The sequence below is a fragment of the Rhinolophus ferrumequinum genome, chromosome 16 (genome assembly GCF_004115265.2).
Source record: "Rhinolophus ferrumequinum isolate MPI-CBG mRhiFer1 chromosome 16, mRhiFer1_v1.p, whole genome shotgun sequence".
Lineage (NCBI taxonomy): Eukaryota > Metazoa > Chordata > Mammalia > Chiroptera > Rhinolophidae > Rhinolophus > Rhinolophus ferrumequinum.
In genome coordinates, this window is record NC_046299.1 from 22956340 (window position 1) to 22969385 (window position 13046).

The 13046-nt window shown below is 39.4% G+C and overlaps 1 protein-coding gene across 3 annotated transcripts in view; it reads left to right on the forward strand.

Moving 5' to 3' along the window:
- ARMH3 (armadillo like helical domain containing 3) overlaps positions 1 to 13046 on the forward strand; it is a 150101-nt gene that overhangs the window by 82553 nt on the left and 54502 nt on the right. The gene's annotated exons all lie outside the window — the stretch shown is intronic.

Below are 13046 nucleotides of genomic sequence, written 5' to 3' on the forward strand. Positions count from 1 at the left end.
GTTCAGTGTTTGTTTCCGTATCTTTCTCTTTTTTTCAAGGTAAAATGTCCTCTTCCTACAGTGATTTACTACAGTGTTTGGCACATCAGGGAACACAAGGAGAAGTGTGAAATGTGTGTTGGGAGGACTGGGATTGAGGGAGTGTGAGGGTGAGATGTGCTAACAAGATTGCACTGAAGGTTGATCTGCCTTACCTGACCCCAGAGACATTTTGTAGCAAACAGTTTTATAAATCTCACAAATAAATGCATATCTGCACCTAGCAAATAAACCAGATACTGTAGTGAGGCCTTATGATAAATGTGATTTTCTGTAAGAATCAGGAATTACAAACTGCCTTCTTCCAAATATCCCTTTGTGACCCAAGGACAGTATGACAAATGTGGGTGTTTGCAAGAAGCACCAGATTCTGGGCTAGAGTATGAAGTACATATGAGTATAATTTATGTTGTGTTTATTTATTAATGTATTTACTTCGGCTTTCCAGGCAGCTCCTTTTCATCTGGGACCTGTTTCCTCGATCACATTCTTTTATGCTTGCTTTATCTCCTACTTTGTTGCTTTTCCTTTCAGTGGCTTCTGGCTTGGCTGCTGTCTTTATTCTTTTCAGGGGCCACCAAATGGTTGATTTAAGCTCTTGGCCTGTCCTTTTTCTGAATAGTCCCTAAAGGACTGGGCTGAGTTTTGAGCAGATGCTTATAACCATGACCTCTTCCTTCCCTTTGCAAGTCTCTGTTAAGCCTGTCCCTTCATTTTCATTCCCCAAACTTTTTTGGTGAACTTGCTACAGAGAATAATTACATCATCTTCACTGCTGCTAATGAATTAGACTCAGAGTATGTGTCAAAACGTATCAAAGATGCAGTCAGTTTTCTCAAGAGGTTAGTGGAAAGATGTGTGTGAATGTCACCCCCAAGGCCAGATCAGGGGAAAATATTGGTGATGCTAAGCCTGCAAAACTTTTACTTTTTTTCCTTTCTGACATTTATTTTCACTTAATAAGTTCTAAACTTTGTGTTGCTCTTTCATATACTGTTTTCTTCAATCATCAAATGCTATAGAGTGTATTATAAACTTTTTAACAATACACTTTTTACCTGAAACTGAGTCTTAAAGATATTGTGAATTGCAGAAAGTCCCACAAATGTCATGTGGCAAAGCTGAGAATTAATCATAGGTCTTCTAACTCCCAAATCTAGGGCTCTTTCTTCTATACCGTAATGCCTCCTATAGAGTTGCATCAAAGGCTTCTATGAGTTGAACAGAAAACTCATCACGATGTGTTGAAAAGAGTGTGGAAATTTGAGTTAGAGAAAGTAGATTTTTTGTTTTTGTCTCTCAATGTGTGACCTTGAGCAAGTTGTTTAACTCCTCTGGACCTCTTTCCACTATCTATAAAATGGAGGTCATGATGACATTAACTGTTTCACGGGGAAGTGGTTTTAAGAATTATATGATGTAATGTATGTGAAAGCACTTAGTAAACTATAAAATATTGGTCATTTCACTTAGCCTAATGTCATTTAGGTTCATCCTTGTTGTAGCATGTGTCAGAATTTCCTTCTTTTTTAGGCTGAATAATATTCCATTGTATATATAAGCCACATTTTGTTGACTCATTCATCCATTGATGAAACCCCAAGTGAATTGCTTTCACCTTTCGGTTTTTCTGGTTTGGATTATTTTTACATGGATAGTATGCAAATACCTGTTCAGGCCTTGCTTTCACTTCTTTTGGGCATATATACCCAGAAGTAGAATAGAGGGATCATATGGTAATTCTGTGTTTAATTTTTTGAGGAATCGCCATACCTTTTTTCAAGTTCAGCATTTTTGAGCCTTCCTTAGAATGTTTCCAAATATGAGGCCCGACAATTAAGTTCGCAAACTTGTTGCAATGATGTTGCCAACCATTTTTTATATCAGAGGGATTATTCATTATGAATTTGTACCAACTGGATGAACAGTTAACCAAGTTTACTATTTGGAAGTGCTGAAAAGGCTGTATAAGAAAGTTAGACGACTCGAAGTTTTTGCCAGCAATTCACAGCTCTCGCATCACGACAATGCATCTTCTCACATGGCATGGTCTGTGAGGGAGTTTTTAGCCAGTAAACAAATAGCTGTATTGGAATACCCTCCCTACTCACCTGATCTGGCCTCCAATGACTTCTTTCTTTACCCAAAGATAAAGGAAATATTAAAAGGAAGACATTTTGATGACATTCAGGACATCAAGGGAAATAAGACAACAGCTCTGATGGCCATTCCAGAAAAAGAGTTCCAAAATTGCTTTGAAGGGTGGACTAGGCGCTGGCATCAGTGCATAGCTTCCCAAGGGGAGTACTTCAAAGGTGACCATAGTGATACTCAGTAATGAGGTACTTATGTAGCACTTTCTCTGGGATGTGTTTGTGAACTTAATTGTCTGACCTCATATGTCTTCATTCGTCCCTTCTATAAAAGTTAAGATGTTACCCTTCACCTTAAAAGATGTTTTGCTTTTCTTTGCTTGACTTTGATGCTTTGTATAAGGGTGGTCCAAGGAGTTTTCTTTTCTGAGTTAGTATTTCTCAGCTGAGGGCAAAAGAGTGGTATGCCTAAAAAGTCTCTATTCCACTGTGCCAGCGGTAACGAGTGTTGCCTTTTTATGCTCTTGGCTTTTTTCTAAGAGCTTGTGTTGTACATCCATGACACTGCTAACTTTGAGTGGTTTAGAAAACGAGAGACTGTCAGAAAATCAGATCGGTGGGTCTCCCAGGGATACTGTGAGCTATTTGGCCACCGACTTGATTATTAAGGATAGATTATATAAAGGCTTAGCAGTAAAATTGCGATGTATGCAACATTTACTTCTGTTGGTTATAAAGGTTATTTGTGCTTATCTCACACCTGGAAAGGATTTCTCAGACAGAGCCACCTCTCCTATGGTATGTTCTTTGATAGCCATGGGAAGGGATTGGGTTGCATGTGAAATTTCAGACCCCAACAACTGGGAGGGCCTCTGAGATTGGTTTGCCCGTTGATGACTACAAGTTATGTCTGTGAGATCTTCTGGAATGCATGCAAGTACATCTAATGGCAACCCTAACATAGTATCTCACCAGCAGGTGAAAGGCAGCAGAAAGGTTGCAGATCTTTCTGTTCTTTGGGGTTTAGATTGTGATAGTGAAAATTAAAAGTACTTCCACATGCTTAGAGGTCTAAATTTGCTCAAGTGTCAGTCTGTTTACTTTTCACTTGTCTTTCGTGGCTTAGTCATGCTAGTTCTTTAATTGTCAAAGTTATTTGTGTTTAAACAATTTGTCTGTCTCTTCTGTTTGATCCTTCAGAGAGATTCTTAAAATGCAGCTGCTTGGAAACTGCTATTTTTTTATTGGAACACCTGCTGTCCTTAACATACAGGGCCCTATGTTTGTTCCTCCCCATAGGGGGATTGTCCCATTGCTTTGCCACACGAAAAATAAAATGTATTGTATCTCCACCTTTAAAATTCCTCTTGGTATAATTGTTACTGCAGCTGCCTTTACAGATCCACTGGTCCACAAAGGAAAACTACTCTGAGGGGCTGTGTGCAGGGCTGGAGGAGAAAACATTTGGGAAATTTTGCCATGGAGACTTTCGTGCTAAATATTTCCTGCCACCGTAGAAGGCTACCCCAGTGATGTCCTGTTCTTTAGGAAGATGTCTGTTGACTATTAACCTAATTAGTCAAAAGAGAAAAAGACAAATGTTAGACTAAAGTCTGACCTTCATCTGATCAAACAACTTTCAAGGTTAATAATTTGCAGCCGTTAATGAATCTCTTCAAGTTAACATCTTAATGCTTTTCACTTAATGAGCATTTTACTAGCTCCAAATTCACAATCTTCTTCTCTGGTTGCTCACAGAAATAGTGGCTGAATCACAGCAAATAGGTTTTTCTACTGATCTGTAATGTTCTTAAGTTGGATAAATTTTGAATTCTGTGGTTAATATATTGATTTTTCCCTTTATTGGGAGTGCATTAAGCTAAAGTTTAGTTTTTCTTTTTTTTGAATACTTTTTATTAGTTTCAGGTGTACAAAAACAACATAATGATTAGACATTTACGCCCCTCACAAAGTGATAAGCCCAAGTCTACTACCCCTGTGACATTGTACATAGCTATTACAGTACCATTGACTATATTCCCTATGTTATACTTTACATCCCGTGACTATATATACACGTGTGTGTGTGTGTGTGTGTGTGTGTGTGTGTGTGTGTGTGTGTATGGTTGACATTCAATATTACTTTATATTAGTTTCAGGTTAGTTTTTCTTTGAGAATGATTTTTTAGATATTGCTAAGGTTAGCAACAAGCCTGGGGTTTGGCATGAGACTTGAATGCATTTCTTTGTAAGTCTCTTAATTGTTGACCTAGTGACTTTGCCTCTTGTCCTGGTTTGCTCCATGGTCTTTTTGTTCCAGTGCAAAGGTGACCCACTGCTACCCCCACTTCCTGCTTATGTAGCTGTTTTCCTTCACCCTTAAAAAACACTCCCTCCAAAAAAAAAAAAAAGGAGTAGGAGGTGGAGGAAATCTCTAAATGTACACTCTGCTGGGCAGGCTAAGGAATAAGAATAGCTCTCAGCAGCCTCTAGATAAGGGGGTTCATTGAGCATAACACCCTTTGCAGCAAGCTGTGCATCGAACTCTGAATGTCCCAAGAACCCCCATGAGGTAATCAAAGAGAGTACACTCACTGTTGCTGGCCACAGAGTTAGGGTTGGGAAGGGAATATGAGGTTTCAGTCAGGCAAAGTCCCCCCAAAACCCTTCGCCCACACACCTGTTTGGATACAAAATTTGCCTCTTAGTCACAGTGATCTTATCAGAATGGATACTAATGAGTTGAGAGGAGGAGCAGTTTAATGCCAGGCACTTCAGTTTGTAATTTAGGATGTAATTTAGTTTGGTGAAAAGTAATAGAGACTAAAGTGATTGATTGAGCGGAGGCATTGGGCTGATGACTCGAGTAGCAGTAGGTACATGGACACAATCTTCTAGTCCAGCTGTAACGCGGCAGACAGGCTCAGATTATCCCCCAGGTTAGAATTTGTCAGTAATGACCTTTCTTCCGTTAATCAGACCCACTTATCTCCCATTACAGAGGATGAAACGCATTATGCAGATTAAAACAAAGCACCAAAATGAGGCTGCTATAATATGGTTTCCCCAATGACTGGGAACATTACATATTATTCTAATAGTTGCTGTTCCCTAATCCTTTAAGACTACAGCTAGAAATGAAAAATCAAACACCGAATCCCCATGTGGCTAATCTTCTGTTTTGCCCTAACTTGGTTTATGCTGCAAAGTGAAGTTTTGCAATAGGTCATAGCTGGGCGTGGTGAGTTGCAGTGCAGTTAAGAAGCCTTGGTTTAGGAAATTCAGATATTTGTAATGAAATATAAAGATTTTTTGTTGGGGCTATTGTGATTTTAGGTGAGCGTGACTGTAGCACATAAAACCTCCTTACCTCAACCTGAAGTTCCATTGGGGTCTTTTTCCACTTTGATTTTTTTTTAATTGTGGGGAAATATGTACAACATAAAATTTACCATTGTAACCATTTTTAAGTCTACAGTTCTGTGACATTAAGTACATTCACATTGTAGTGCAACCATCATTATCCATCTCCAAAACTGTTTCATCCTCCTCAACTGAATCTATACTGTACTCGTTAAACAATAACTCCTCATTCCCTCCTTTCCCCACCCCTTGGCAATCATCATTCTACTTTCTGTATCTGAATGCAGAATTTGGTTACTCTAGGAACTTCATGTAAGAATTAATACAATATTTGTCCTTTTGTGACTGGCTTATTTCACTTAGCATAATATCCTCAAGATTCTTTCATTTTGTACCATATGTCAGAATTGCCTTTTTAAGGCTGAGTAATATTCCATTGTATGTATATAGCACGTTTTGCTTATCCATTGATGGACGCTTGCATTGCTTCCACCTTTTGGCTATTGTGAATAATGCTAAGAACCTGGGTGTACAAATATTGGAGAACCTGCTTTCACTTCTTTTGGGTATTTATCCAAAAGTGAAATTGCTGGATCATGAGGTAATTCTCTTTTTAATTTTTTGAGGAATCACCATTCCCTTTTCCTCAGCAGCTGCACATTTTACGTTTCCACCACTGATGCACAAGGCTTCCACTTTCTCCATATTCTCACCAACACTTGTTACGTATTTTCTTTTTTTTATCCTTCTTCTTTCGCCTCCCTCTCCGCCCCCACACTCTGATTCAAGCCATTGTTTCTCAGTCTAGTTGTATAGGACACAGCTCCCTGGCTCATGCTGGTGGTATTATGAGCCCCACAGCAGCTCACGACAGCTCTCACCGGCTGCCTCTCACGATGGCCGCCGGCCACTCACGGCAGCACACAGCAGCACACGCTGACCTCGGGCTACTCACGGCAGCCCAGCTCCAGGGAGAGCTGCTGTTCACAATCTTAGCTGTAGAGGGAGCAGCTCACTGGCCCATGTGGGAATCGAACCCGCGACCTCGGCATTAGGCGCATGCGTCCCAACCACCTGAGCCACTGGGCTGGCCCATGTATTTTCTTTTTAATGGCCATCCTAATGGGTGTGAAGTGATATCTCATTGTGGTTTTGATTTACATTTCTGTAACGACTAATGGTATTGAGTATGTTTTCATGTACTTATTGGCCATTTGTCTATCTTCTTTGGAGAAATAGCTATTCAAGTCCTTTGCTGATTTTTTAAAATTGAGTTGTTTGGTTACTTTTGTTGTGTTTTAGGAATTCTTTAATATATTCCGGATAACAGTCTCCTATCAGATACATGGTTTCCAAATATTTTCTCCCTTTCCATCGTTGCCTTTTCATTCTGTTGATAGCGTCCTTTGATGCACAAAAGTTTTTAATTTTAATGAAGTCCAACTTACCTATTTTTTTCTTTTATTACCTGTGCTTTTGGTGTCGTATCCAAGAAATCACTGCCAAGGCTCTCCGTAGTGGGTTCCAGGTACCTGCTCTGAGACTGTCCCTGGAGGCCTCCTGCTGTGAGGCCTCACCTTTCTGTAAGGCTAGGGGTTTATAGGAATGTGAACAGCCAGCTTGAGGAACCTTGTAATTGTGAAGTAGTGGGAGAGATCTTATGTGTATCTAGTGACCTTAACTTTGAGTGTTTTTTTGGCAAACAGTCAATCTTTTTGCTTGTTAATTACATCGATATTTGTCTCTTTTCTTAATGAATTATACCAATCATTAACTTGAGCCTTTTGAAGTGACTTGGAGGGACTGCCTTTGTGGTGGAGCCAGGGATAACGGAGTAGCTGCTTCCTGGTGACTAGAGGTAATTAAGAGTCCCTGTGCCTTGAGGTGAGTTAGAAGGGCTTTGTTCTGTGCAGACAGTTGCAGATGAAATTGCTGAGAGCACTGGAGGAGAAATGTATGATTGGCAATTTCCTCCAGAATGTTCTAGCCCTTGATCCCACGTGTGTGAGTGAATGGCTCCACGTGGCAGGAGACCAAATTTTTTCCTCTCTCTTAGGTCCACAGTCTCACAACATTTTTTGTTTCTGTAAATAAGTGTTTGCACGGCAAAGGCCTTTGATTTGCACTTGTCCCATTGGTAATTAACTGGATCTCCTACCTATAGTTTTATGGTGTGGTAAATTAACTTTAGGTTTTCAACTTAGCCATCATTTTTTATGGGTAACTGAGACGAGCCATCTGATGTATGCCCTTTATTCTGCTAATCTTTTAATCAGCAGGGCCTACTGTCTGCTATTTCCAGTTTCTTTAGGTAAGCATCAAAAACCTGGGAAGAGAGCGAGAGAAAGAGAACAAATGAAAGGATGTATGGTGTGCGTGTTTGTGTGAGATAGATTTAGGATCCTCTTTTTAGAAGCCTGTGGTTTTAGGAGCATTTCTTCATTTTGTTTCTTTCACTGCTTCTTTATCTTTACAACTGTTTCTAAATGGTAGGAGGTGAGACACAGATGGGCAGTCAAGGCGACCTAGAATTGCTGCTCTGTCTTAGTAGGTCGGAAGGAAAGGTATTTCCAGTTGATTTATTATATAATGGGATCATAGTGGTGGGACGGGGCCAGAGTCTACAGCATTCTAAAACCTGTCATTCCGGGGCTTTTGCTCTCGCCCAGCCATCTCTCCCCATCCTGCTTTTGCTGGTAAAACTACCCCTGGTCCTTTAAGGGATGTGCTGCTCTCTAATTATTACTGATCCCAAGGTAAGAAAAAAAAGTTTTTTTCACCTAAGAAAAGGTTGATTTTTTTTTTTCTTCAAAAGGAATTCTTTTTAGGAAATGTAGACATTTAATCATGGCTTAGATCACAAACTGCTGGTTTCTAATTGTAACTTACAGAAAGCCTAGCCACGAATGGGGTCAGTAGGTATAGTTGACTGAGGTCCCTAATTCCTTTCCCTTTGTCATCCCATATTTAGGGTATTTAAAGGAAATAGTCTTTTTAAACTATGGGCAGTTCATCTTATCCCTTATTTTTTCCTTTCTATTTTATAATCTTTCCCAGAAGTCAGGCTGGAACTCTCGTTACATAACTCAGGTGTTCTAACCATGTTGAACAATAGACTGTGAATCTGCTAATGGGACAAAGCCATTACTATTAGATAGCAATGTATTGTCCTATCAGCAAACCCAAACAGGCATCTCTTCAGCGGATGAAACTTTAGATTTCTTTGGTTTATTGTGAACAAAAGGAGAAGTGTTCTTGGTTCCATAGGACCTTGACGACTCTAAATCCTCAAATTTATACCAGAACGGCTAAGGTACCATACCTTGTCTTTTCTGTGGGACTTTGACCTTGCACATTAGCAGTGCCTGGATCACAGAACTTTAAAAACTGAAAAAAAATCTAAGCATCCATGTACCCCTGTCTCATTTCTAAAGCGATTAGGTGATATCCAGTCTCTGTTTGAACACTTAGTAAAATAGTGCTTAATACTTAGGGTATATTCTATTCCATTTTTTAAGTGATGAGAAGCTCTTTTTTATGTTGGAACTGTCCTCTTTATAACCTGAACCTGTTGATTGTATTTCTACCTTCAGATGCAAAACCAAAATTTTACTGTCTTCCACATGCAAATTTCTTCAAAGGGCTAACATATATACTACTGCCGTTCTGCAGGCAAAACATCCTTTCTTCCCTTAATGGTTCTTCATGTGATATGATTTCACAATCTCTGGCATACTTTGTCCTTTAGACATATTCTAACTTCTCAATGTACCTCCTCAAGTACAGTGTTAGGGTGTGCCTTGTACCGAAGAAGCTTTCAGTAAATATTTATTGGATTGAATGACACCTGGAACTGGATCCAGATATAATCTGAGTAGCTTAGATTATAGGGAGACTATTAGCATGCAGGATATGGACATATTTCATTTGCAGCTTTGAATTACACTAGTTTTTCAGCAGCTGAATTGCATTGTTGTTTCATGACAAGCTTAGGTATCACTAAAACCTTCCAATCTGCTTCAAGTGACCTGCTCTCAGGCTCTTTCCCATCCTGTAATTGTTCAGTTGATAGTGATCTTTGCTTTGTGTTGGTTTGTTGGTTTGTTTGTTTTAATGCTCCCTGCTTATTACAGAAATTTTAAACGATGAAGAATAGTGCAAAGAACAAAGTAAAATAAGATCATCTAAAATTTCACCATTGAAAGATAGCTGCTATTACTGTTTCGGTGAATCTCCTGAACATCTCCACTTCATATTTTTCCTAAACTAACCTAAATGAAACTCCAAATTCTTATTAAATGTATCTTGTTCATTGCAAACCATCATTCTAGTTTATCATGATATTTATTTTTTGAGGCCTGATTATGTCATTCTATGTATTGGTTTTCCTTTGCAGCTTTGTATCGTCAGCACTTTTGATAGATATGCCTTCTACATTTTTGTCCAGATGCTTTGATCTAATCCTGACTCTGCTACTGATTTGGTGGATGACTTGGGAATAATCTCTCCCCTTTCTGGGTTTTGGCTTGCTGCTGTTACATAAAATTTCTTGAAAACTGAAAAATATTCTGTACGAATCAACTGCAAAAGCTCTTTGTAAAGAATAAATTTATGAAGAAAAAACTGTAGGTGGGGAATCATCAGCCAGGGCCAGACTAGAAAAATAAAATCTTTTTATAGAGAAATCAGGGACAAACACCTTCATAGAATGGTTCAAGTCTTCCTCTATCCTCCTACTCTCTCAAAACCCCTGCAGAGAGGTTTACCAATTGAAACATTTAACAAAGAAGAAAGAAAGAAGAAAGATTTTAGCAAGCATTAGTTGTTCTTACATTGAGAAATTAGAACATACAGGTAAAGAATAGTAAAGAGGTAGTTTGGGGTGGGGAGGGTGAGAGAGCTTCCCTGAAAACAAAGCTGCTCTTCACTGTTTTCTCTTTTAATTAGTAGGAAACTTGGTGGTCACAGTAAAGGCTCTTCTGAGTTGGGGTCCATTGGGAGAGAAAAGTGTGAAACTCACTGCTGCCTGCTGTTTCTCCCCTAAACAAGCCTTGGCTTGTGCATCCCTTGGGTTTCCCTTGGGTTCTTAAAGAAGGTGTGTGATAATCTAAAACTGAAACTGAGGCAGCGTTTTAAGCAGCCAATTAATGACATGGTAAGAATTTTTAGCTCCAGTAGATTAATTGTTAAATGAATTGTGTCTGCATTTTACTGTCATTTTACTGTGATATCAGCCTAATTATAAATGTAGTGTTACATAGTGGAAGATAATAATAAGCAGAATTATGACGCACTGATTAGACTTGAGGAATTTCAAACACTGAGGAAAGATTTTCTTCTTAAACTGTCTCTTGCTGTTCTTTTTATGTACATTTTGATTAATTTTGCCTCCATTATACATTTCTCCCTGGAGGCCAGATGTTGTGCATGCTTTAGCAAAGTGGGCTCCTGTTGTAAGAGGTTTAATGAGATTTTTTTGGTCCTAATTGGTTTCTATATAATTTCTTTTAAAACCAATAACATGTGAGTGGGATGTCAAACACAGGGTGTGCTAATGCATTTTCACTACCCTGTATCCCAAAGAACATTAATCTAGCTCTCATTTGACACTATTTTCCTGTGATGAAAATTCTCAATCTCAAGGAAGCCCCAGTGACAGTTGGTTCTCATTGGTCTCTCCTCTCCTGCATTCATCTTGGTGACAACTCTGAAAAGGCAACAGGAGTAGCCATCTGTAGTTGGAGCTCATTCTGGGTAAGAAGGAAGTGGAAGATTTCTGAACAGGGTTTTGACTGTACCGCATCTTTCTTATGGGATAATTTACTAGATAGGATTCAGATAGGATGGATTAAAATCTGTTCCTTTTGACCATTTAATCTGAACTAGTATCTTAAAAATACGAACTATTTGATAAATCCTAAAGAGCATTATATTGGCAACCACCATTCTGCTATCTGTCTATGAATTTACAATGTTAGATACCTCATATAGGTGGAATCATACAATATTTGTCTTTTTGTGACTGGCTTATTTCACTGAGCATAATATCCTCAAGGTTCATTCATGTTGGAGCATGTGGCAGGATTTCCTTCCATTTTAAGGCTGAATAACATTCCACTGTACGTATAAACCACATTTTATTTTTATTTTTTCATCTGTTGATGGATACTTGGGTTGTTTCCACCTTTTGGCTATTGTGAATAATGCTGCTATGAATCTGGGTGTGCAAATACCTAGCAGTTCATTCCTTTTTATTGCTGCGCAATATTTTATGGTACAAATGTACCACAGTTAATTCATTCATTCTCCTCATTTCTTTTTCAGTGGGATTTTCTAAGCCTCTAGTCTTGTCATCTTCTTTGCCTCTTTCGCCCTCGCTCTCATTCTTACTCTCATTCTCTCCCTTTCCTGTACTGGTCCCCTTCACTGGCTCCCTCAACACCCGCAGAATAAAATTGAAGTTCTATAGCATGGCATACAGTTCCATTCTTGATATGATTTCTGGAATCTCTGTCCTCACTCTAGTTATGCTAGACCACTGAGAGTTCTCTGGACAAACCAGAGACACTCTGGTTCTCTGGACAAACTGTTTTCTCCTCCTGACTATGCGTATGTCCTTCCTCCCTGCCTTGGCTGCCCTTCTCCAGCTTGTCAGCCCACCTTCTGACATAGTACGTCCTGAGCATCACTTCATCCTTAGAGCCAGGCCTGGCCATATGACAGTAGTAACTATCTGCCTGTCTCTCTGTCTTCTTTACTAGGCTATGAGCTCTTTGAAGACAGGCAGCATCCATGTCTTACTCAGCTAAGTAACATGGTGCCTGTGTTCAGTGAATGTTAGTTGAACATAGATCAGCAAACAGAGTTCTGCTTTCTTAGACAAGTGAGGAGTCAGGATTCTGCCTGGGCCTGATCTGGAATGGGAGTAAAAGTGCTTCAGTTACTGTTGGGTTGATGGAGGGAGCCCATAAGGGCAAATCAGAGATAGCATCTCAGAAAATCACTGAACAAAAATACCAAGCAGACTCCCCAGAAAAGAAATGGACTGACGGGCCAGGAAGAGTGGAAGAGTTCAGATAGAAGTCATTGGTACCAGCCAGGGATAATAGAGCTAAAAGGTTTGAAGGAGATGAGGGTAAGGGTTAAAATCTAGAGGAAGACACCCTGAGCTGAATGGGATATCTGCAACAGCTTTTTTCAAATTGTGAGCACAGTCAAGGTGGAAGTGTGAATAACACAGCGTTCCCTGTACAGTTGAATAAGTGTTGAATGTTTCATGGGATCCAGCATTGGGTCAAGCAGGTCAGTAAAGAGAAAACCACTTTTGTTGCAGCCAACAGCTACCTGGGACTGTCAGGTGCTTTAATGTACAGGAGTTAGCTTTAAAAAAAAAAAAAAAAGGGCATAGCCCATCAAGACCGGTACGTAGAGAAAAAAAAAGTCAGTGAGACATGGGAATATTAAAGGAAAGGCTTATAAGTGCCATGAGGTTCCTTGGCAAAAAAAGGGCAGTTTATCTAGTCTCAAATAGTCAAGCAGAGAGGGTAGCTA